This window comes from Paramisgurnus dabryanus, chromosome 7 (genome assembly GCF_030506205.2).
Source record: "Paramisgurnus dabryanus chromosome 7, PD_genome_1.1, whole genome shotgun sequence".
Classification (NCBI taxonomy): Eukaryota; Metazoa; Chordata; class Actinopteri; order Cypriniformes; family Cobitidae; genus Paramisgurnus; species Paramisgurnus dabryanus.
In genome coordinates, this window is record NC_133343.1 from 17,046,365 (window position 1) to 17,071,206 (window position 24,842).

Sequence of the window (24,842 nt, forward strand, 5' to 3'; positions counted from 1 at the left end):
ACAGAATGATTTTACCCCAGAGTGACAGTATACCATCGGAGGGTGTCACTTACACCGTATCAGGCCAATCTGATATGGAGTTTGTAAAATATAGCTTTCCAAAATAACCTAAATACATGTTTATTTCTATAAAATCAAATAGATGTTTAAAGGAAACTACCTGTTTGCACAAAATAATTTCACTTCAGAGTGACAGTATACCAACTCAATGTGTCACTCACACCGTATCAGGCCAATCTGATATGGAGTTTGTAAAATACAGCTCTCCAAAATAACCTAAATACATGTTTATTTCTATAAGAACAAATACCTGTTTAAAGGAAACTACCTGTTTGCACAGAATAATTTCACTTCAGAGTGACAGTATACCACCTCAAGGTGTCACTCACAAAATATCAGGCCAATCTGATATGGAGTTTATAAATTACAGCTCTCCAAAATATCATAAATACTTGATTGTTTCTATAAGATAAAATAGGTGCTTAAAGGAAACTACCTGTTTGCACAGAATGATTTTACCTCAGAGTGACAGTATACCACCTCAATGTGTCACTCACAACATATCAGGCCAATCTGATATGGAGTTTGTAAAATACAGTTCTCCAAAATAACCCAAATACACGTTTATTTTTATAAGATCAAATAGGTGCTTAAAGGAAACTACCTGTTTGCACAGAATGATTTTACCCCAGAGTGACAGTATACCATCTGAGGGTGTCACTTACACCGTATCAGGCCAATCTGATATGCACTTTGTAAAATATAGCTCTCCAAAATAACCCAAATACACGTTTATTTTTATAAGATCAAATAGGTGCTTAAAGGAAACTACCTGTTTGCACAGAATGATTTTACCTCAGAGTGACAGTATACCATCGGAGGGTGTCACTTACACCGTATCAGGCCAATCTGATATGGAGTTTGTAAAATATAGCTCTCCAAAATAACCCAAATACACGTTTATTTTTATAAGATCAAATAGGTGCTTAAAGGAAACTACCTGTTTGCACAGAATGATTTTACCCCAGAGTGACAGTATACCATCTGAGGGTGTCACTTACACCGTATCAGGCCAATCTGATATGGAGTTTGTAAAATATAGCTCTCCAAAATAACCCAAATACACGTTTATTTTTATAAGATCAAATAGGTGCTTAAAGGAAACTACCTGTTTGCACAGAATGATTTTACCCCAGAGTGACAGTATACCATCGGAGGGTGTCACTTACACCGTATCAGGCCAATCTGATATGGAGTTTGTAAAATATAGCTCTCCAAAATAACCTAAATACATGTTTATTTCTATAAAATCAAATAGATGTTTAAAGGAAACTACCTGTTTGCACAAAATAATTTCACTTCAGAGTGACAGTATACCAACTCAATGTGTCACTCACACCGTATCAGGCCAATCTGATATGGAGTTTGTAAAATACAGCTCTCCAAAATAACCTAAATACATGTTTATTTCTATAAGAACAAATACCTGTTTAAAGGAAACTACCTGTTTGCACAGAATAATTTCACTTCAGAGTGACAGTATACCACCTCAAGGTGTCACTCACAAAATATCAGGCCAATCTGATATGGAGTTTATAAATTACAGCTCTCCAAAATATCATAAATACTTGATTGTTTCTATAAGATAAAATAGGTGCTTAAAGGAAACTACCTGTTTGCACAGAATGATTTTACCTCAGAGTGACAGTATACCACCTCAATGTGTCACTCACAACATATCAGGCCAATCTGATATGGAGTTTGTAAAATACAGTTCTCCAAAATAACCCAAATACACGTTTATTTTTATAAGATCAAATAGGTGCTTAAAGGAAACTACCTGTTTGCACAGAATGATTTTACCCCAGAGTGACAGTATACCATCTGAGGGTGTCACTTACACCGTATCAGGCCAATCTGATATGGAGTTTGTAAAATATAGCTCTCCAAAATAACCTAAATACATGTTTATTTCTATAAAATCAAATAGATGTTTAAAGTAAACTACCTGTTTGCACAAAATAATTTCACTTCAGAGTGACAGTATACCAACTCAATGTGTCACTCACACCGTATCAGGCCAATCTGATATGGAGTTTGTAAAATACAGCTCTCCAAAATAACCTAAATACATGTTTATTTCTATAAGAACAAATACCTGTTTAAAGGAAACTACCTGTTTGCACAGAATAATTTCACTTCAGAGTGACAGTATACCACCTCAAGGTGTCACTCACAAAATATCAGGCCAATCTGATATGGAGTTTATAAATTACAGCTCTCCAAAATATCATAAATACTTGATTGTTTCTATAAGATAAAATAGGTGCTTAAAGGAAACTACCTGTTTGCACAGAATGATTTTACCTCAGAGTGACAGTATACCACCTCAATGTGTCACTCACAACATATCAGGCCAATCTGATATGGAGTTTGTAAAATACAGTTCTCCAAAATAACCCAAATACACGTTTATTTTTATAAGATCAAATAGGTGCTTAAAGGAAACTACCTGTTTGCACAGAATGATTTTACCCCAGAGTGACAGTATACCATCTGAGGGTGTCACTTACACCGTATCAGGCCAATCTGATATGCACTTTGTAAAATATAGCTCTCCAAAATAACCCAAATACACGTTTATTTTTATAAGATCAAATAGGTGCTTAAAGGAAACTACCTGTTTGCACAGAATGATTTTACCTCAGAGTGACAGTATACCATCGGAGGGTGTCACTTACACCGTATCAGGCCAATCTGATATGGAGTTTGTAAAATATAGCTCTCCAAAATAACCCAAATACACGTTTATTTTTATAAGATCAAATAGGTGCTTAAAGGAAACTACCTGTTTGCACAGAATGATTTTACCCCAGAGTGACAGTATACCATCGGAGGGTGTCACTTACACCGTATCAGGCCAATCTGATATGGAGTTTGTAAAATATAGCTCTCCAAAATAACCTAAATACATGTTTATTTCTATAAAATCAAATAGATGTTTAAAGGAAACTACCTGTTTGCACAAAATAATTTCACTTCAGAGTGACAGTATACCAACTCAATGTGTCACTCACACCGTATCAGGCCAATCTGATATGGAGTTTGTAAAATACAGCTCTCCAAAATAACCTAAATACATGTTTATTTCTATAAGAACAAATACCTGTTTAAAGGAAACTACCTGTTTGCACAGAATAATTTCACTTCAGAGTGACAGTATACCACCTCAAGGTGTCACTCACAAAATATCAGGCCAATCTGATATGGAGTTTATAAATTACAGCTCTCCAAAATATCATAAATACTTGATTGTTTCTATAAGATAAAATAGGTGCTTAAAGGAAACTACCTGTTTGCACAAAATGATTTTACCTCAGAGTGACAGTATACCACCTCAATGTGTCACTCACAACATATCAGGCCAATCTGATATGGAGTTTGTAAAATACAGTTCTCCAAAATAACCCAAATACACGTTTATTTTTATAAGATCAAATAGGTGCTTAAAGGAAACTACCTGTTTGCACAGAATGATTTTACCCCAGAGTGACAGTATACCATCTGAGGGTGTCACTTACACCGTATCAGGCCAATCTGATATGGAGTTTGTAAAATATAGCTCTCCAAAATAACCTAAATACATGTTTATTTCTATAAAATCAAATAGATGTTTAAAGTAAACTACCTGTTTGCACAAAATAATTTCACTTCAGAGTGACAGTATACCAACTCAATGTGTCACTCACACCGTATCAGGCCAATCTGATATGGAGTTTGTAAAATACAGCTCTCCAAAATAACCCAAATACACGTTTATTTTTATAAGATCAAATAGGTGCTTAAAGGAAACTACCTGTTTGCACAGAATGATTTTACCCCAGAGTGACAGTATACCATCTGAGGGTGTCACTTACACCATATCAGGCCAATCTGATATGGAGTTTGTAAAATATAGCTCTCCAAAATAACCTAAATACATGTTTATTTCTATTAGAACAAATGCCTGTTTAAAGGAAACTACCTGTCTGCACAGAATAATTTCACTTCAGAGTGACAGTATACCACCTCAAGGTGTCACTCACAAAATATCAGGCCAATCTGATATGGAGTTTGTAAAATACAGTTCTCCAAAATAACCCAAATACACGTTTATTTTAATAAGATCAAATAGGTGCTTAATGGAAACTACCTGTTTGCACAGAATGATTTTACCTCAGAGTGACAGTAAACCATCTGAAGGTGTCACTTACACTGTATCAGGCCAATCTGATATGGAGTTTGTAAAATATAGCTCTCCAAAATAACCTAAATACATGTTTATTTCTATAAAAACAAATACCTGTTTAAAGGAAACTACTTGTTTGCACAGAATGATTTTACCTCAGAGTGACAGTAAACCATCTGAAGGTGTCACTTACACTGTATCAGGCCAATCTGATATGGAGTTTGTAAATTATAGCTCTCCAAAATAACCTAAATACATGTTTATTTCTATAAGAACAAATACCTGTTTAAAGGAAACTACCTGTTTGCACAAAATAATTTCACTTCAGAGTGACAGTATACCACCTTAATGTGTCACTCACACCGTATCAGGCCAATCTGATATGGAGTTTGTAAGATACAGCTCTCCAAAATAACCTAAATACATGTTTTTTTTAAAAGATCAAATAGGTGCTTAAAGGAAACTACCTGTTTGCACAGAATGATTTTACCCCAGAGTGACAGTATACCATCTGAGGTTGTCACTTACACCGTATCAGGCCAATCTGATATGGAGTTTGTAAAATATAGCTCTCCGAAATAACCTAAATGCATGTTTATTTTTAAAAGATCAAATACCTGTTTAAAGGAAACTACCTGTTTGCACAGAATGATTTCACTTCAGAGTGACAGTATACCACCTCAAGGTGTTACTCACAACATATCAGGCCAATCTGATATGGAGTTTGTAAATTACAGCTCTCCAAAATAGCATAATTTTTAATTATTTCTATAAGATCAAATAGATGCTTAAAGAAAACTACCTGTTTGCACAGAATAATTTCACTTCAGAGGGACAGTATCCCATCTCAGGGTATCACTCACAACATATCAGGACAATCTGATATGGAGTTTGTAAAATACAGCTGTTCAAAAGAATTTAAATACACATTTTATTTTAAAAACTCTGCATCAGATTGACTTGATATTGTGTGAGTGATACCTTGAGGTGGTATACTGTCATTCTGAAGTGAAATTATTCTCTGCAAACAGGTAGTTTCCTTTAAAAATCTATTTGATCTTATAGAAATAAACATGTATTTAGGTTATTTTGGAGAGCTGTATTTTACTAACTCCATATCAGATTGTCTTGATATTGTGTGAGTGACACCTTGAGGTGATATACTGTCACTCTAAAGTGAAATTATTATGTGCAAACAGGTAGTTTCCTTTAAGCATCTATTTGATCTTATAGAAATAATTGAATATTATGCTATTTTGGAGAGCTATATTTTACAAACTCCATATCAGATTGGCCTGATACAGTGTAAGTGACACCCTCAGATGGTATACTGTCACTCTGAGGTAAAATCTGTCTGTGCAAACAGGTAGTTTCCTTTAAGCACCTATTTGATCTTATAGAAATAATCAAGTATTTATGATATTTTGAAGAGCTGTATATTACAAACTCTATATCAGATTGTCCTGATATGTTGTGACTGATACCCTGAGATGGGATACTGTCCCTCTGAAGTGAAATTATTCTGTGCAAACAGGTAGTTTCCTTTAAGCACCTATTTGATTTCATAGAAATAAACATGTATTTAGGTTATTTTGGAGAGCTGTATTTTACAAACTCTATATCAGATTGGCCTGATACAGTGTAAGTGACACCCTCAGATGGTATACTGTCACTCTGAGGTAAAATCATTCTGTGCAAACAGGTAGTTTCCATTAGGCACCTATTTGATCTTATAGAAACAATCAAGTATTTATGATATTTTGGAGAGCTGTATTTTACAAACCCCATATCGGATTGGCCTGATACGGTGTGAGTGACACATTAAGGTGGTATACTGTCACTCTGAAGTGAAATTATTTTGTGCAAACAGGTAGTTTCCATTAAACAGGTATTTGATCTTATAGAAATAAACGTGTATTTAGGTTATTTTGGAGAGCTGTATTTTACAAACTCCATATCAGATTGGCCTGATACGGTGTGAGTGACACATTAAGGTGGTATACTGTCACTCTAAAGTGAAATTATTATGTGCAAACAGGTAGTTTCCTTTAAGCATCTATTTGATCTTATAGAAATAATTGAATATTATGCTATTTTGGAGAGCTATATTTTACAAACTCCATATCAGATTGGCCTGATACAGTGTAAGTGACACCCTCAGGTGGTATACTGTCACTCTGAGGTAAAATCATTCTGTGCAAACAGGTAGTTTCCATTATGCACCTATTTGATCTTATAGAAACAATCAAGTATTTATGATATTTTGGAGAGCTGTATTTTACAAACTCCATATGAGATTGGCCTGATACGGTGTGAGTGACACCCTCAGATGGTATACTGTCACTCTGAGGTAAAATCATTCTGTGCAAACAGGTAGTTTCCTTCAAGCACCTATTTGATCTTATAGAAATAAACGTGTATTTAGATTATTTTGGAGAGCTATATTTTACAAAGTGCATATCAGATTGGCCTGATACGGTGTAAGTGACACCCTCAGATGGTATACTGTCACTCTGAGGTAAAATCATTCTGTGCAAACAGGTAGTTTCCTTTAAGCACCTATTTGATCTTATAGAAATAATCAAGTATTTATGATATTTTGGAGAGCTGTATTTTACAAACTCTATATCAGATTGTCCTGATATGTTGTGACTGATACCCTGAGATGGGATACTGTCCCTCTGAAGTGAAATTATTCTGTGCAAACAGGTAGTTTCATTTAAACATCTATTTGATCTTATAAAAATAAACGTGTATTTATGCTATTTTGGAGAGCTGTATTTTACAAACTCTATATCAGATTGGCCTGATACAGTGTAAGTGACACCCTCAGGTGGTATACTGTCACTCTGAGGTAAAATCATTCTGTGCAAACAGGTAGTTTCCATTATGCACCTATTTGATCTTATAGAAACAATCAAGTATTTATGATATTTTGGAGAGCTGTATTTTACAAACTCCATATGAGATTGGCCTGATACGGTGTGAGTGACACCCTCAGATGGTATACTGTCACTCTGAGGTAAAATCATTCTGTGCAAACAGGTAGTTTCCTTTAAGCACCTATTTGATCTTATAGAAATAAACGTGTATTTAGATTATTTTGGAGAGCTATATTTTACAAAGTGCATATCAGATTGGCCTGATACGGTGTAAGTGACACCCTCAGATGGTATACTGTCACTCTGAGGTAAAATCATTCTGTGCAAACAGGTAGTTTCCTTTAAGCACCTATTTGATCTTATAGAAATAATCAAGTATTTATGATATTTTGGAGAGCTGTATTTTACAAACTCTATATCAGATTGTCCTGATATGTTGTGAGTGACACCTTGGGGTGGTACACTGTCACTCTGAAGTAAAATCATTCTGTGCCAACAGGTAGTTTCCTTTGCACATGTATTTGATCTTATAGAAATAAACATGTATTTGATCTTATAGAAATAAATATGTATTTAGGTTATGTTGGAGAGCTGTATTTTACAAACTCCATATCAGATTGGTCTGATATGTTGTCTGTGACACCTTGAGGTAGGATACTGTCACTCTGAAGTGAAATTATTCTGTGCAAATTATTGACTTGATATTGTGTGAGTGACACATTGAGGTGGGATACTGTCACTCTGAGGTGAAATTATTCTGCGCAAACAGGTGGTTTCCCTTAAACGTCTAACTGAATGTATAGGACATTTTCGAACTCTCTATTTTAAAAACAGCATATCAGACTGTGATGATACTGCAGGGGTGACAACCTGAGATGGTGTACTATCATTCAGAAGTAGAATGATTCTGTGGAAACAGGTAGTTTTCTTTTAATATCTAACTGAATGTACAGAAAATACAGAGTGTATAGGACATCTTAGAGGTGTCTATTTTAAAAACAGCATATCAGACTGTGTTGATACTGCATGAGTTACAACCTGAGATGGTGTACCATCATTCAGAGATGGAATGATTCTTTGGAAACATGTAGTTCCTTTAACATCTAACTAAATATATAAAAATAATACAGCATGTGTTGGATATTTTAGAGCCTTCTCATTTAAATACCCTATCAACTATATAGCAATGCTCTGTCAATCCCCTGAACAACCCAGCATCTAGTAACACTAACAGCCACCCATAATGCTGTATCAACTACCAATCATTCACTCACTGACTCTCTATTATATGCATAACAGTTCTGTGTTAACTACCCTGAACAGCCTAGCAATTTAATAAACCACCTAAAATACCCTAGCAAAGGCCTATCAATCATTTAGAAAGACACAGCCTCAACGTCGCAATCACCAAGAAAACATAATATCCTACAGTAGCAACCAATTTAAATACCGTAGCCTAGCAACAGCCCAGCAATCACATAGAATGTCACAGCAACAGCCTAACAACCACCCTTAATATGCTAGCAACTTTATAGTAATCCACCATAATATCTCAACAACAGCCTAGCAATAACCAATAAAACCCTATCAACAGTCTAGCAATCACCCAGAAAACAAGAGCAATAGCATAGCAACCAACCAGAATTCCACAACAACAACCTAGAAACCAGAAAGAATGCCAGAACAGCAGCCTAGCAACCACCCATATAGCCTAACAACAGTCTAGCAATCACAGAGAAAACCATTTAAAAAAACCTTAGTAACAGCCTAGCAACCACACATAATGCAATAGAAATAGCCTAGCAAACAACCACAATACCCTAGCAATGATTTAAAAGAGACACAGAATGCAACAGAAACAGCCTAGCAACCACCCATAAATCCCTAGCTACGATTTAAAACAGACACAGAATGCAATAGAAACAGCCTAGCAACCACCTATAATACCCTAGCAATGACTTTAAACTGACACAGAATGCAATAGAAACAGCCTAGCAACCACCCATAATACCCTAGCAACGACTTAGAATGCAATAGAAATAGCCTAGCAATGATTTAAAACAGACACAGAATGTAACAGAAACATCATAGCAACCACCCATAATACCCTAGCAACGGCTTAAACAGACACATAATGCAACAGAATAGCCTAGCAACCACCCATAATACCCTAGCAATGAATTAAAACAGACCCACAATGCAATAGAAACAGCCTAGCAACCATGCAAAATGCAACAGATAAAGCCCTGCAACCACCCATAATACCCTAGCAATGACTTTTAACAGACACAGAATGCAATAGAAACAGCCTAGCAGCCACCAATAATACCCTAGCAATGACTTAAACAGACACAGAATGCAACAGAAACAGACTAGCAACCACCCATATACCCTAGCAACAGTCTAGCAATCATATAGAAAACCAAAGCTATACCCTAGCAACCACTTAAAAAGCCCTAACAATAGCACAGCATCAACCAGAATGCAACAAAAACAACCTAGCAACCACGCATAAAACCCTAGTAACAGCCTAGCAACAACACAGAATGCAAGAGAAACAACCTAGCAACCACCCATAATACCCTAGCAACAATTTAAAGAACCCTAGCGACAGCCTAGCAACCACACAGAATGCAAGAGAGACCGCCTAGCAACCACCCATAATACCCTAGCAATGACTTAAAACAGACACAGAATGCAACAGAAAAAGCCTAGCAACCAAACAGAATGCTACAGAAACAGCCTAGCAACCACTTATAGAACCCTAGCAACCACATAGAATGCAAGAGAAACTGCCTAGCAACCACCCATAATACCCTGGCAATGACTTAAAACAGACACATAATGCAACAGAAACAGCCTAGCAACCACTTATAGAACCCTAGCAACCACACAGAATGCAATAGAAACAGCCTAGCAACCACCCATAATACCCTAGCAACAGTCTAGCAATCGCATAGAAAACCAAAGCTATACCCTAGCAACCACTTAAAAAGCCCTAACAATAGCACAGCATCAACCAGAATGCAACATTAACAACCTAGCAACCACGCATAAAACCCTAGTAACAGCCTAGCAACCACACAGAATGCAAGAGAAGCAACCTAGCAACCACCCATAATACCCTAGAAACAACTTAAAGAACCTTAGCAACAGCCTAACAACCACACAGAATGCAAGAGAGACTGCCTAGCAACCACCCATAACACCCTAGCAATGACTTAAAACAGACACAGAATGCAACAGAAACAGCCTAGCAACCAAACAGAATGCAACAGAAACACCCTAGCAACCACTTATAGAACCCTAGCAACCACACAGAATGCAAGAGAAACAGCCTAGCAACCACCCATAATACCCTAGCAATTACTTAAAACAGACACATAATGCAACAAAAACAGCCTAGCAACCATTTATAGAACCCTAGCAACCACACAGAATGCAAGAGAAACAGCCTGGCAACCACCCATAATACCCTAGCAATTACTTAAAACAGACACATAATGCAACAAAAACAGCCTAGCAACCATTTATAGAACCCTAGCAACCACACAGAATGCAAGAGAAACAGCCTAGCAACCACCCATAATACCCTAGCAATTACTTAAAACAGACACATAATGCAACAAAAACAGCCTAGCAACCATTTATAGAACCCTAGCAACCACACAGAATGCAAGAGAAACAGCCTAGCAACCACCCATAATACCCTAGCAATTACTTAAAACAGACACATAATGCAACAAAAACAGCCTAGCAACCATTTATAGAACCCTAGCAACCACACAGAATGCAAGAGAAACAGCCTAGCAACCACCCATAATACCCTAGCAATGACTTTAAACAGACACATAATGCCACAAAAACAGCCTAGCAACCATTTATAGAACCCTAGCAACCATTTATAGAACCCTAGCAACCACACAGAATGCAAGAGAAACAGCCTAGCAACCACCCATAATACCCTAGCAATGACTTAAAACAGACACATAATGCAACAAAAACAGCCTAGCAACCATTTATAGAACCCTAGCAACCACACAGAATGCAAGAGAAACAGCCTAGCAACCACCCATAATACCCTAGCAATGACTTAAAAGAGACACATAATTCAACAGAAATATCAGCAGATTAAGTGAGAAACTTTTATTTTGAAATCATTCCTCTCGTGCGTTTACCGTAATGTCTCATTTATGTGCACACAGAAAAAAAACGGGGGGCTAGTTTGACCGTCTTTTTCGGAGTGGCGGCTGGCTTGACCGCAGTCGGCAAAGCGCGAATACACGTGAAGGGGTGACTCGCGCTCTGCATTTCATGCAAAAGATGCACGCACATCAAGATTGCGACCCTGTCCTTTTGCTTTCCATGTGAAATCAATGCTTCGCTGAGTGATTGACAGCATAATGATTGACAGCATAATGCAATCGTGTTCCCGTTAGTTAAGCATACGATTTAGATATATAGCTTTTCTTATCTGAAGATTATGTAAATGGCATATACGCAGTCTTCTAGCTGTGGCATGCTGTGTTTTAATGTGTCATAATTTTCTCGAAGTCATGACTGTTTAAATACAATTGGCATCACATGCATGATTTAAGGTAAAGTGACACTTTTTCGCGTCAATTCACAATCATTTAAACCATGCAGCTGTTATAGAGCCGATGCCAAACGATCACTGTTACGCGAGGACGCGAAACTGACGCGTCTTTACAAACTAATACATTTACAATGTATTACATTGATGAAAAAGGGAATTAAACGTGTCATGCAATATATTACTGAAATAAAAGAAAGGGTTTTACGTCTGAATCCCCGAAACATACCTGTATGTGAGATTGCACGTTCTCCAGAGAGCTCGCGTTGATTCACGCCTTCAGAATATAAAATCCATTTGCAGTTTTATAAACAAACGTATATGAGAAATATTAATATTCCATCGGATTTAGTATCAAATAATCCTCAGTATATATAGTTTTCAATAGGCACGCACTTCGGTCTAGCCACGTGTGAAGGCAATCAAACACGCTTGGGCTGCCCTCTACTGGTAAAAGCTAATGACATTTTTATTTTTACACAGGTTTTAATTGGACATCTTAAAGTGGAAATAACATAATATAGACATGTTTCTGCAATGTTTTTTTATCTTGGGCATCTTCACATTGGAGTCAAGAGTTCATATAAAATTTTTGGTTAATACATGTTACAGACATATTGAGATTTGAACTACTTCCTGTTTGGCGAGTACGCCATAGGTATATTTTGGTCTGTGATGGGAAAATGCTTCCAAAAATCCTTCTAGTAACTTTTGTGAGGCTTGGTCCAAGGATCGTGTACGTGGAATTTCATGAAGTTTCGACAACATTTGTGACCTGTGAAACTTTTTTAAGGTTTTGTGTTCTATCCAATATGGTGGAAGAACGACATGGATCTGTGACTTCTGCTGGGTCCCAATTCGCCTACTTATACTACGACCTAAAAGTATGTACTGTTTTTGTGAGGAAAATGTACGTACTTTTGAGTGTGTAGCAAAAGAGTATGCACGTTCTGGGACGTACTTCGATGACGTCATGCAAAGTGAACGACAACGTGGTTGCCTAGTTACGCACACCAAACGCAGGTCGTTTGTGAGGCGGCTGGTTATGATGTTCATGTGCAACAATGTGTGTAATGAAAGCTACTTATTTTAAAGTCAAAATAGTTAAAGTTTATAGTATAACTATTGTTTAACGTATTTTATGCTTATTTTATACTTATGTTTGCAAATCAGAAATACCGCGATGAAAATGAACCATGCTTTTACTATAGTAAAAGTTTAGTAACCATATTTCTTAATAAAGTTAACATTTGTACAGCCACAGTATTACTACAAATAAGTCAGTGTGGTTAAACTATGATTAGTGAAGTAAAAGGTGTTTTTTTCATAAGGGTTTATAGTAAGGTATAAATCTAAGACAGAAACATAAAAAGAAATACATAAAAAAGACACATGCATGACACAGTACTACAGCCATGGTACTTTATTTTCACAACATCAACCGAATATTACGAGACAATGAAAGATAACTTTAATTAGGGTTAAACATTTAAATTCTTACACTTAAAAGCTGAGGGCGCATCTCCGCTGCTGCGTCTGGCTGCCATATTTACATCACCACAAAGCTCCTCCCTCCCGCACGCAATGGGTTGTAGGCAATATTAGCCGTTAGAGTGTGGATCGATCTGCACTTCGAAATCTAACCGGAAATAGTAGACCATCCGGGTATCTTTGGGATACTCATTTCAACATACTACGTTTTGGGACGTACTAATTCTAGTTTCGAATACTATTTAGGACGGATAGTATGCGAATTGGGACTCAGCAGAAATCTTCTCAAGCAACTTACACCGGTACTGCCCGAACATTTTAAAGTTTGAACGGTGTCTCTGCGTCAAACGGTCTGGTCGCTAGAGCTGGCCAAAAAAATCTACCCGGGAAAAATAATAATAAAACTTAAGAAGCACACTTAATAATAAGAATAATAAAACTTAAGAAGAACAATAAGTGTGCTTTTGCAAGCACACTTAATAAAACTTAAGAAGAACAATAAGTGTGCTTTTGCAAGCACACTTAATTAAAGAACATAATTTAAGCTTGTTAAATGCAAATTTACAGAGCCCCTGTCATTACAGAGCAGCAGAATCTGTATTTGTGTTTATCAGTTAGATTAAAGTAATTTTAAACTTTAAAACTGCATTTAAAGGCAGACAATGCCCATTCTGTAATTTAACTTTGCGTGCTCAGAATTTTTACACGTTCACTGTATGATTTAACGAAATACGAATAGCCTAGTATTATGGATGGAGAGGCATTTGCACTTCATTGCATATTTTGAAGGCCCAGCTGAAGTACCCACGGTTCGCCACTGGTATTTACTAGCTGCTAGCCACCTTCAAAAGTGCATAACTCACCTGTAAAAATCATTAAACAATTCCATAAATGTTTCTAAGTTTAAAAAAGCTTTTTATTTTATTAACTTTTTGTTATTGCACTTTAATTGTAAAGATGTTCCTACAATAAAAAATAACTAGTTTGAGATTTATATTCCCTTGTCGTTTTTGTACTAAAATCCTCCACCTCTCCCCACTGTAAAAAAGTAACATTTACTCTAAGTAAAATTAAAATGATTTACTTTTTACTTTTACTTGAGTAGATTTTTAGACAAGTAACTTTACTTTTACTTAAGAAAAATATTATTAAAGTAACTTTACTTTTACTTGAGTACAATATTTTATTACTCTTTCCACCTCTGGAAGAGGGTGGTAGGCTTTGTAAGAACATACATCACAATGGGGTTTAAGTTGTAACCCTGCAGTGTAAGAGGCGCCCAAAATTCCCCATTGACTTATAATGGGGCAGGGAATGCACATATAAGGGAATAAAAACTTTCCAGATGGGATATCTTTGTTTTACAGTGTCATAGATACATGGCGTTGAGCTCATTTTACTCAGGCATCCAATCAGTCTCTCAGGATCATTATAGTGGTATTAATCTAAGCCCCTAGCAAACAAATATGATCAAACTAGCAACCAAATAAACAAAGCCTTTTATCTCTGCATCAGAACATCGTAGAGACAGGGGGGTTGGACCATTTTACTTGTGACACTGAGTGTAATCACTGGTCTTATCATTGGTCACTCCCAAACCAAGCCCCTAGCAACCAAACACAGTACCCTAGCAATGGAGTAAACAAAGCCTTATATTTCTGCATCAGAACATCGTAGAGACACGAGGGTTGGACCTTTTTACTCGTGACTCAGAGTGTAATCACTGGTCTTATCATTGGCCACTCCCAAACCACGCCCCTAGCAACCAAATACAGTATCCTAGCAACAGAGTAAACAAAGCCTTATATCGCTGCATCAGAACAATGTAGAGGGACGGGGGTTGGACCGTTTTACTCATGACTCGGAGTGTTATCACTAGTGGATGCCAATTTTCTCCCTAGCAACACTCCGAGTTACAAGTCATGTGTCTTTACTATGTTCTGATGCGGAGATATTAGGCTTTGTTTATTCTGTTGATAGGGTGCTTATATTTGGTTGCTAGGGGCGTGGTTTCGGAGTGGTTAATGATGAGACCATTAATTACACTCTGAGCTAAGATTTAAACGGCCAAAACCCCATGTTTTTACGATGTTCTGATGCAGAGATATAAGGCTTTATTTACTCTGTTGCTAGAGTGTTTATATTTGGTTGCTAGGGGCGTGGCTTAATGGCTCTGGGATGATCCTGAGTAAAATAAGTAAAATAAGCCCACCCCCATGTCTCTTTGACACTATCTTTGCACCACAGCCTGGTATTTTATAATGGCGGTCTTTGGGATAGGTTGCTAGGGTGCCCAAAATGGTTGCTAGGGTAACCTTAGACCCCATTGTGGGGGACGTCCTGACAGAGTCTAGCACCCTCTTCAAATTTAGTAACCCACATGTTTCTACGAAATCTTTGCTTGGACCTATTACCCGTCAAAGTTTTTGCAAAATTAAGTCTATGGGATTTTCGCCCCATTGACTTCATTGGGGCCCTTTTGGGAGCCTCTTACATCCCAGGGGTACAACTTACACCCCATTGTGATGTATGTTCATACAGAGCCTACCACCCTCTTCAAATGTTATAAACCACGTTTCTACAAAATTTTCAAGCAGAGCTACGACTAATGTTAGGTAAATTGGAATTTTCGGGTGTTATTTCGCCCTCCTTTTGGAAATCTGGCACCCTGATCACTTATAAAAGTCATAGCAGTCGTGTCCTCAATAAGCCGCTCGATTTGAGCCATCTTTCATGGGTCTACGACAAACCGTGCGGGACGAGTTAAGTGACAAAAAAATGTGCAGATGTAAGAATAAAATATAATAATAGGTAAATTTTCTTCAGAAAATGTGAAGTGGGGGACAATATAATTCAAGAATGATTATACGCCGAGTAACAAGTAATTTGGTCCAACCTCCATGTCTCTACAATGTTCTGATGCGGAGATATAAGACTTTGTTTATTCGGTTGGAAGGGTACTGCATTTTGATTGCTAGGGATAATATTGGCATCCACTAGTGATTACCCTCCGAGTCACGAGTAAAACGGCCTAACCCCAGTGTCTCTACGATTTTCTGATACGGAAATATAGCGATTTGTTTATTCCGTTGCTCGGGTGCTCATATTTGGTTGCTAGGGGCGTGGCTTAGTACCTTTTGGCATCCACTAGTGATTACCCTTCGAGTCACGAGTAAAACGGTCCAACCCCGTGTCTCTACGATGTTCTGTTGTGGAGATATAAGGCTTTGTTTATTCGGTTGCTAGGGTGCTCACATTTGGTTGCTAGGGTGTGGCTTAATACCTCTTGGCATCCACTAGTGCAGGAGTGGGGAACCCTGGGTCCTGGAGGGCCACTGTCCTGCAGAGTTTAGTTCCAACCCTCTTCAAACACACCTGAATTTAATTTCCAAATCCCGAAGACTTGAATTAGATTTTCAGGTGTGTTTAATTAGGGTTGGAACTAAACTCTGCAGGACAGTGGCCCTCCAGGACCAGGGTTCCCCACCCCTGCACTAGTGATTAACCTCCAAGTCATAAGTAAGACGGTCCAATCTCTGTTTCCCTACGATGTTCTGTTCGGAGATATAAGGCTTTGTTTATTTGGTTGCTAGGGTGCTCATATTTGGTTGCTAGGGGCATGGCACAGCCCTGATGCAAGTACCACAAATAATAACCCTGAGGAATAATAATAGTGATGCTTTGCATAAATGCAAGCACCACTAATAATAAATATAGCTGCAAGCAGCGTTACCAGGGTCAAACCAAACATGGGACAAAATGAATCATACGTGAGGACTGTCATGATTTAACCCTGGAGAACCCACGGGGTCAAATTTTTTCAATAGAATAAATGGGTTTTTGGATTTTCCTGGGTTCTCCAGGGTTAAGATTTAAAGGGGCGGTGAATTTGTCGATTTAATTGTTTTATACTGTTGTCTGATGTCTACTTATGATGTTTGCGTGGTTTTTACATTCAAAAACATCAAAAGCAATAAGTAATACGCAATTTTGTAACATGGATTAGTGGCTGTCTGGAGAAATGGTTCGTTTGAAGACCTAGACGTAAACGCCCACTGCTATGATTGGACAGCTTCATTCCTCGCCATTACATATGGGGAAATGTTTTAAAAACAATAATGTGTAAAAATAGCAGCTGAACATATATATGTTTGAGCCACAAAAGATTCTGGGTGCTAAAGATGATACACATAAATGACAATATGTATAGTAAAGTATAAACAAAACTTTAAACTCAACGTGACTAAATTACCGTATACATGTAAACGTGCATCAGAATCTTAACCCTGGCTGATAAGTCCTTATCAATAACTTTGTATATTTCTATTGTGCTTGTAAGGTTGCTCTTACATACGCGTAACGTTACATACCACAGTTATATGATAAAAAGCTTTGTTGAGTGTTTGACCTTTTAAACGCAACTTGCCTAAATTACCATATACAACACAGTAAGTGGGCATCATAATCTAAATTGCGGCTGATAAGTCCTTCCTTATCACTAACTTTGCATATTTCTACCGTTAAATTACAATCGTATTGTTAAGGGTTGTACCTTCATTAATCGTTTAATTTTTTTAGTAAATTAAAACAGTCAAACATATGTGTTTAGACATGGATGTTACAACAGGACATTTCAAGCGATCTCTTCTAACAAAGCAATAGTGAAACACAGTAACTTATATAAAGTAAAATGTCTTACTGTGTATACTGCTGTGTCATTTTTGTCAGATCCAATATTAGTGGTGCTTTTAATCACAGTCTCTCTGCAAATCCAGCATCGACTTCTTTACAAATGAATCCGCGGAACACGAAGTAAACAAATGTTATGTTCTGAGTCTTCCCATAGACGGTTCTTCCACACCCGAAAACTGATGTTTTCCATGTTTCCATGGTTACTCTATCATAACAGATCACCGCGTCAAAATAAAAGTCTCTCAGAAAAAAATTATTTAAAAGTCATTTTGGTTACATTTGGCAGTGTTTAAAGACATGTTTACTGATTGTTGAGACACACCCCTGCTGAAAAAAACAGCATCAAACCAGCATGGACCAGCATGGAAATTATGCTGGTCTATGCTGGTTTAGCTGGTGGTCACAGCATACTAGCACCAAAACACAACATATGCTGGTATGACCAGCATGGGGTGCTGGTGCTAATGCTGGTTTAGCTGGTGCTAATGCTGGTTTGGTGCTGGTTTGGCTGGTGCTAATGCTGGTGCTGATGCTGGTTTGATGCTGGTTTAGCTGGTGTTCACTAGCAAACCAGCACCAAAACACAACATATGCTGGTCTTGCTGGTATGCTGTTTTTTTCAGCAGGGACGTGTGTCATGCAAAGCTGTGGGCGGGCTACAAAAGTGGTAATTGTATTTGGCTTTGGGGAGGTGCTTCAAATCTACTTTAACGTCATATTTCTCTGAATTCCTCACTCGGTCGTAATACTGGCTTGGTGCCAAAAACTGTTATATTTCAGTAGCACGGACGTTTTCAGTTCTGAAACTTGCAGGATGTTCATTTAAGTATGATGACCTCTTATATAACCAATTATAAAGTTTAAATTGAGTATTTAATTCACCGCTCCTTTAAGTTTGCATTAGTTTTAGGCAAAAATAGCAATTTTTCATATCTTGAGACCACTAGGTGGCACTGTGCCAAAACAATAGATAGTGCCTCAGGTCATGACTGTGATGACACCCACCAATTTGGTGTAAATACGATGAGAAGATGCGGAGATATAGCCTCAAATCTTTTTGACCACTAGGGGGCACCAAAAAGTTTACAAGTGCTCTAAGAACATGTTGCTGATGAACCACACCAAGTTTCATAACAATACGCAATTGCGTTTATGAAATACTTGAACTTAAAGCGACACATCACCCATTTGCATAAAGCTTTCTATAGTTAGATGCCCAGTCATGTTTTTGAATGGTCATGCATAATTTTCTCAGTTGCCGCTGACACAGGAGAAATACAGATTTCAGTGTTGCACTTCTTTCTTTCTATGATGTAAAAATCATCATTTTGCATCTTTGAAAGAAGGAAGTCCAATATCTTTGTTGAGGGAGTGAGACTACAAACACCCATTTTCTTGGTCAAATAGGCACCAGATTCTAAATGTATGTTACATTTCGACTACAAATATGACACAATTTCAATAAAAATTAATGTTTCTATGTGTGAAATGCTCCTTTAAAGAAAACATTCAAAATGGTGACAAACAAAATGGCAGACCAAAAACCGTTTGGTAACGTTTGACTTCACTCTAAAAATGGCTGGGTTATTTTTTAACCCAAAATGCTGGGTTGAGTCTGTTGGGTTGTTTTGCTGGGTTATTTTTTTAAATTTTAAACACTTTTTGGGTAGTTTCAGTTTTCTAGGTGTTGGGTTAAAACTGCTGGGTTATTATGTTCGGTTGTTTGAAGAGGCTCCTGTGCTTCGCTCCCTTGATGTTTGAATGTGCTCAGCAACGGTCGTTGTGAAAGGACAGAGTCACTGGAAGCAGTTGTTTCAAGGTAAGTTTATATGTTTTTGTGAACATTTCATGAATATAAACAAGATTATAACATTTTGCGAGACAGCAACGTGTTAATTTATACAGACTAAGACGACGGGTGTAATTTGGAGGAATGACGACTGTTACCTCAGATCGCCATTTAGACAAATTGACTCGAATAATCGTTCTAAGATGTTTGATATGGCATATTAATAAAATTAATAAAATCTGTGTTACAAAATCCCCATCACACGGTTGATTACGTTAACTCATGACAATTTCTGTAAGCCTTTAACAAAGCGAGTCAAAACCGGTACCGAGTCGACCTCCGCAACCCCCACTTCTGCTTCTTGTGTCACACACGCGCACAGTTTTCCCTTTCCCAGCTTAACAAGCGATAGCGACGCTGTTAAATTAAATTTAGCGACAAACGAGTTGCTTTCTTGTCATTCGATAATGTAAAGACAGACCGCGAGGCGCGAGCACATGACTTTACATCATGAATGGACATGACGTTGACATATCCCACAAGGACAGAGATAACACCACGCAGCCACAACAACCACTGCTCATGGACACAATCTCAGCTGAGTCCTGCCCACAGAGCTCACCACAGTCAGACTGTGTCAGATTAGAACGGCTCCAAGATTCAGCACCCAAGGACGACTTTCTGGAAAACAGCCAGGGAAACCAGGACAACATATCACAGCCTCCGGTCACATCAGAAAAACAGGACTCCTCACTAGATATCTCATTCCTCTCTCCAGCATCCCCGCTTTTGTCCTTCTCTGGAAAAATGGAGGAACTGGTTTATGCTGGAACTAAACTATCCCACTCTATTGCTGCAAGCCCCCAGATTTCAACCAGAAAACGGCAAGGCCCAAAACCACCAAAGCCAGTGGGCCCAGTTCCCCCTCCTCGTCCAGTGAGAGCTCTTCGATCTCTGACACAACGCCAAGGCACACACCCTCCTCCATCTACTGTAGGTGAACCAAAACCAACTGATAACGGCTCTCAGTGATGTGTGTCGGGTTCCTGCTATGAAAATACTAATACTTTTATCAAATGTTTTCAAAAGCAGGAACTCAGTGTGCCTATATCTTTCTCTATTTCTGTTTTAGTACATGATAGAAAGCGTAAGGCTAGATCAAATCGTGTGGCAAATCAATCTAATCTGCTGCCTGTGACTTATCAAACAAAGATCTCTGTTAGGGAAAAAATTCGTACTGTTAAGTTAGCACTTTTAAATATCTGTTCACTTAAAAACAAATCACTTCTAGTCAGCGACTTAATAACCACAAACAACCTGGATTTTATGTTTCTAAATGAAACATGGCTAGAAGAAAGCTACAGTGCAACAGTCCTTAATGAAACAGCCCCTCCTAACTTTACTTTTATGAGTGTCTGCAGAACTGCTAGGAGAGGTGGAGGTGTAGCTGCTCTTTTTAAAGATGTCTATCAATGTAAGCAAGTGTCATTTGGGAATTACCCGTCTTTTGAATATCTAGGTATTGTGTTGAAAGGTACACCCACGCATTCTACTTATCATTATTTACAGGCCCCCAAAATACTCTCCAGCATTTGTTGAGGACTTTACAGAACTGTTATCAACGATTTCCTCCGAGTTTGACTGTTTTGCTATTGCTGGAGATTTTAACATTCACATAGATAAGCCAGAAAGCAGTATGGCAAAAGATGTCACAGCTGTTTTAAATACTTTTGATCTGACTCAACATGTACATGGACCCACACACAATCGTTAACACACTCTTGATTTAATTATCAATAAGGGTGTAAACATTTCATCAATTGTTATTAAGGATGTAGCACTGTCTGATCATTTATGTATTTTCTTTGATATATTAATCTCTCCTACTATTGAAACTAGATGTTAGGGGTGGGCAAAAAAATCGATTCTTAGATGAATCGCGATTCGGACGTGGGCCGATTCTGAATCGATTCACAAATGTCAAGAATCGATTCTTAAATGTTAGTTTACAAAATAACGTCACGTTATCAGAACCAAAAGGCGGAACTCAACTGGGGGAGCGGTGATGCACACGGACAACTTAAGAGAGCGCGCCCTGCAAGAGCGCATAGCCGAGCTTACAAGAGCAGAAGAGAAAGAACACTTTAAATGCTTGTAGGACTATACTGCATATATCTCTACATTGAATTTAGGGCTGTCACCATTACTCTATTCTTTTTGAGGAGTTTAAAAAAATCCTTGCGTACATGTCGAGTACTCCTTAAAATAGCGGAGATGCGGTTTAGTGAAACTAACAGTATTAGAAGCATACAAATCAGCGCTACGCTGCCTCTCTCTCCCTCTCGTTTGCTCGCTCACACACACCGTGCGTGTGAATCTGCGTGAGGCAAGAATGCGCATCCATGTGAATTTTGGAAGTTAAAGACGACTGAGCTGCAGTGGCATGGCAAAACACATTTGAGAAGAAAGGCGCAGCAACTCAAAAAGACCTGCATGTTTCACAATTACTCCAAAAGACCATAATGACAATTTTGCGCGTGGAGCAGCAGTTGTGCGATCTACCGGCATTGCCTTTGCGATCGACGTATTGTACACCCCTGCCCTAAACCATCCGCAGACTGTTTAGATATAACATGAATATACTTCTGTAAAAATATGCACATAGTTTGTTATTCAGTCGCTGGGTGCGCTGCATTATATAAATACAGTAATACTGCCAATCACTGTGTATAATGATGATGATTAGACGCTTAACGTTCGTGGAAGTTAATGCCGGTTAACATATAGAATTAATATGTCACGTTAAATTAATATTTTTACTGGTTTTAATGTCTTACAACAGAAACAACACATGTATGTATATAAGAATGACATTATTTATCCCTAGTTGCATTAAAGTACAGTATATGACAGTTCAGAGACTAGCAAAAGCGCAAACATTAACCTGGCTTTGAAAGCAAATGCGACGTAATGACGTCACAGATATGCAAATTAGTACGTCAAGAATCGATTCTGAATCGAATCGGGACCCTAAGAATCGATTCTGAATCGATTCATGAGGGTCCAAGCGATTCCCACCCCTACTAGATGTGTGTCTGTCAAAAAGAGATCCTTAAATGAGAACACCAGTGTGCTGTTTATGAAGGCTATATCTTTAACAACAAGCATATCTGCAGACTCTGTTGATTTTCTCCTTGATTCCTTTAATTCGAAAGTTCAGAGTGCAATCGATGATATTGCTCCTGTGAAAGTCAGGAAGAAGAATGGCAGGCAAAAGATAAGGAAGTTCTCAAAGTGAATGCATACCTTGACGCTAGGGGTCAAACAACTAAAAATCAAGTCAGGAATCTTGTTGTGATTCTGGAGTCTGACCTTAGTTTCAGTAGTCATGTCAAAGCAATAACTAAATCAGCATACTATCATCTCAAAAATATCGCAAGAATTAGATGCTTTGTTTCCAGACAAGACTTAGAGAAACTTGTACATGCTTTCATCACCAGCAGGGTGGATTATTGTAATGGCCTCCTCACTGGCCTCCCCAAAAAGACCATTAGACAGCTCCAGCTCATTCAGAACGCTGCTCCCAGGATTCTGAGCAGAATCAGAAAATATGAACATATCCAACTAGTCCTCAGGTCTCTACACTGGCTACCAGTTACATTTAGGATTGATTTTAAAGTATTATTAATGGTATATGTAGGAGCCATTTAGTTATGTTGGGCCTGTAATTTTCATTCACGCCAATAGAGGGCACTTAATGTATATATGGTGTTGAGTTACCGCAGCCAGGTTTGCGAGAAGTAATCAGGTCAAACAAACGTTTTGACCGTCAGCATCACAGTCATCAATTGTGGTATTTGAACTTGATTAATTATATGTTTGTTTTATTTTTCTTTATTGTTTATTAATGATTACATTTTGAAGTCACAGGACGGACACAAAATAAATGGATTGGAATATCCAAATGTATATGTTGAGTTTTGGACAGTGTTTTATCTAATATCAAGTTTAAAATGACGCGTCAGAAGCACAAAGACCTCACAATGGACAATCACGCACCTACACTTTAAGTCAAAAAGTTTGGCCTTAATGGAGAAGTTTATTGTTGTGCTGAGCTTTGAGTTTATCTCAACGTGCAGGATCAAATTGGAGACTACAGGACAAGTCGACTGATCTGCACGAGGAGATTCACTTCGATGGTTCATTTGAAAGCAGCGACTGCATTCGGCAAGTTGTTTGTGAATTTCGCTATCGTTTATCGCGGTGGATTTGCGCTGTATGCTGGCGTAGATGTCAACAAAGGAGCTGCATAAGCGAAAGAGCTGCGCACGAGGACGCCGGTATTTCTTTGCGGACTGACGAACGATGGAGTATTAAGGTATGAGTTGTGATCACACATCATTATAAGCTCGAGCTATCATCAAACTGACTTAAAAGCTTATATGGCCATTTAAAACAAACAAAGTGTGCGCACACATTTAAAAAGAGACTATTGGGTGTTTCATATGGTTTATTTTGTTCATGCTCACAATGTTTGCAATGTTTATAAACTTTGTATTTCTGGGTACATTTTGAAAGAACAAAGTGTTTTATGAAGGTTTAAAAATGGCAGAGGAAAGTGAAATTTGTGTGTCTAAAGTGACTGATCCTGACAAGGATCAAATACAAAATACAAAGGGTACTGATATAGTTGACCAAGCGGTTAGAAAACGTGAGGTTAAACTTACTATAAAAGGGTTGTTGTTTAAACTTGATACGCTGCAAAAACACAGAAAATCTAAGTTTGAAATGGCAGCATATTTTAAAGGTGTACTGAATGATCTTATGGGTAAAGCTGATTTTGAAAATGTTGAAATCACTTTTGAAAAGTTTAAAACCCAGTGCAAAGAAGCAAACGAAGTACATAAGACTTTGTTAGGTTTATTGCCTGATGAAGAGAGAGAGAAACATGAAACATGGTTCAAAGCCAAATTACTGTGGGTTGAAGAGTTTTCTACTATTGTCATTAAGTGGCTAAAACAACATCAAGAGGAAAATCAGTGTGCTGATAGTGAAATCAACCCTGATGATAGCATTTCCAACATTGATGCCCGGGCAAACAGTCCCACGTCGAGCCGACACAGTAGTTCAAGTTCAACCAAATCCAAGTCCTCTGTTTATCGAGTG

At 37.9% G+C, this 24,842-nt stretch overlaps 1 protein-coding gene and 1 long non-coding RNA gene across 2 annotated transcripts in view; one reads left to right on the forward strand and one right to left on the reverse strand.

Moving 5' to 3' along the window:
* The window catches only part of LOC135748478 (uncharacterized), a 43,332-nt gene extending 31,216 nt beyond the window's left edge, over positions 1 to 12,116 (reverse strand). The window contains exon 1 of the long non-coding RNA XR_010532077.2: positions 11,934 to 12,116. This is a non-coding gene — a long non-coding RNA (uncharacterized lncRNA). The remainder of the gene's footprint in view (positions 1 to 11,933) is intronic.
* farp2 (FERM, RhoGEF and pleckstrin domain protein 2) overlaps positions 1 to 24,842 on the forward strand; it is an 870,640-nt gene that overhangs the window by 430,908 nt on the left and 414,890 nt on the right.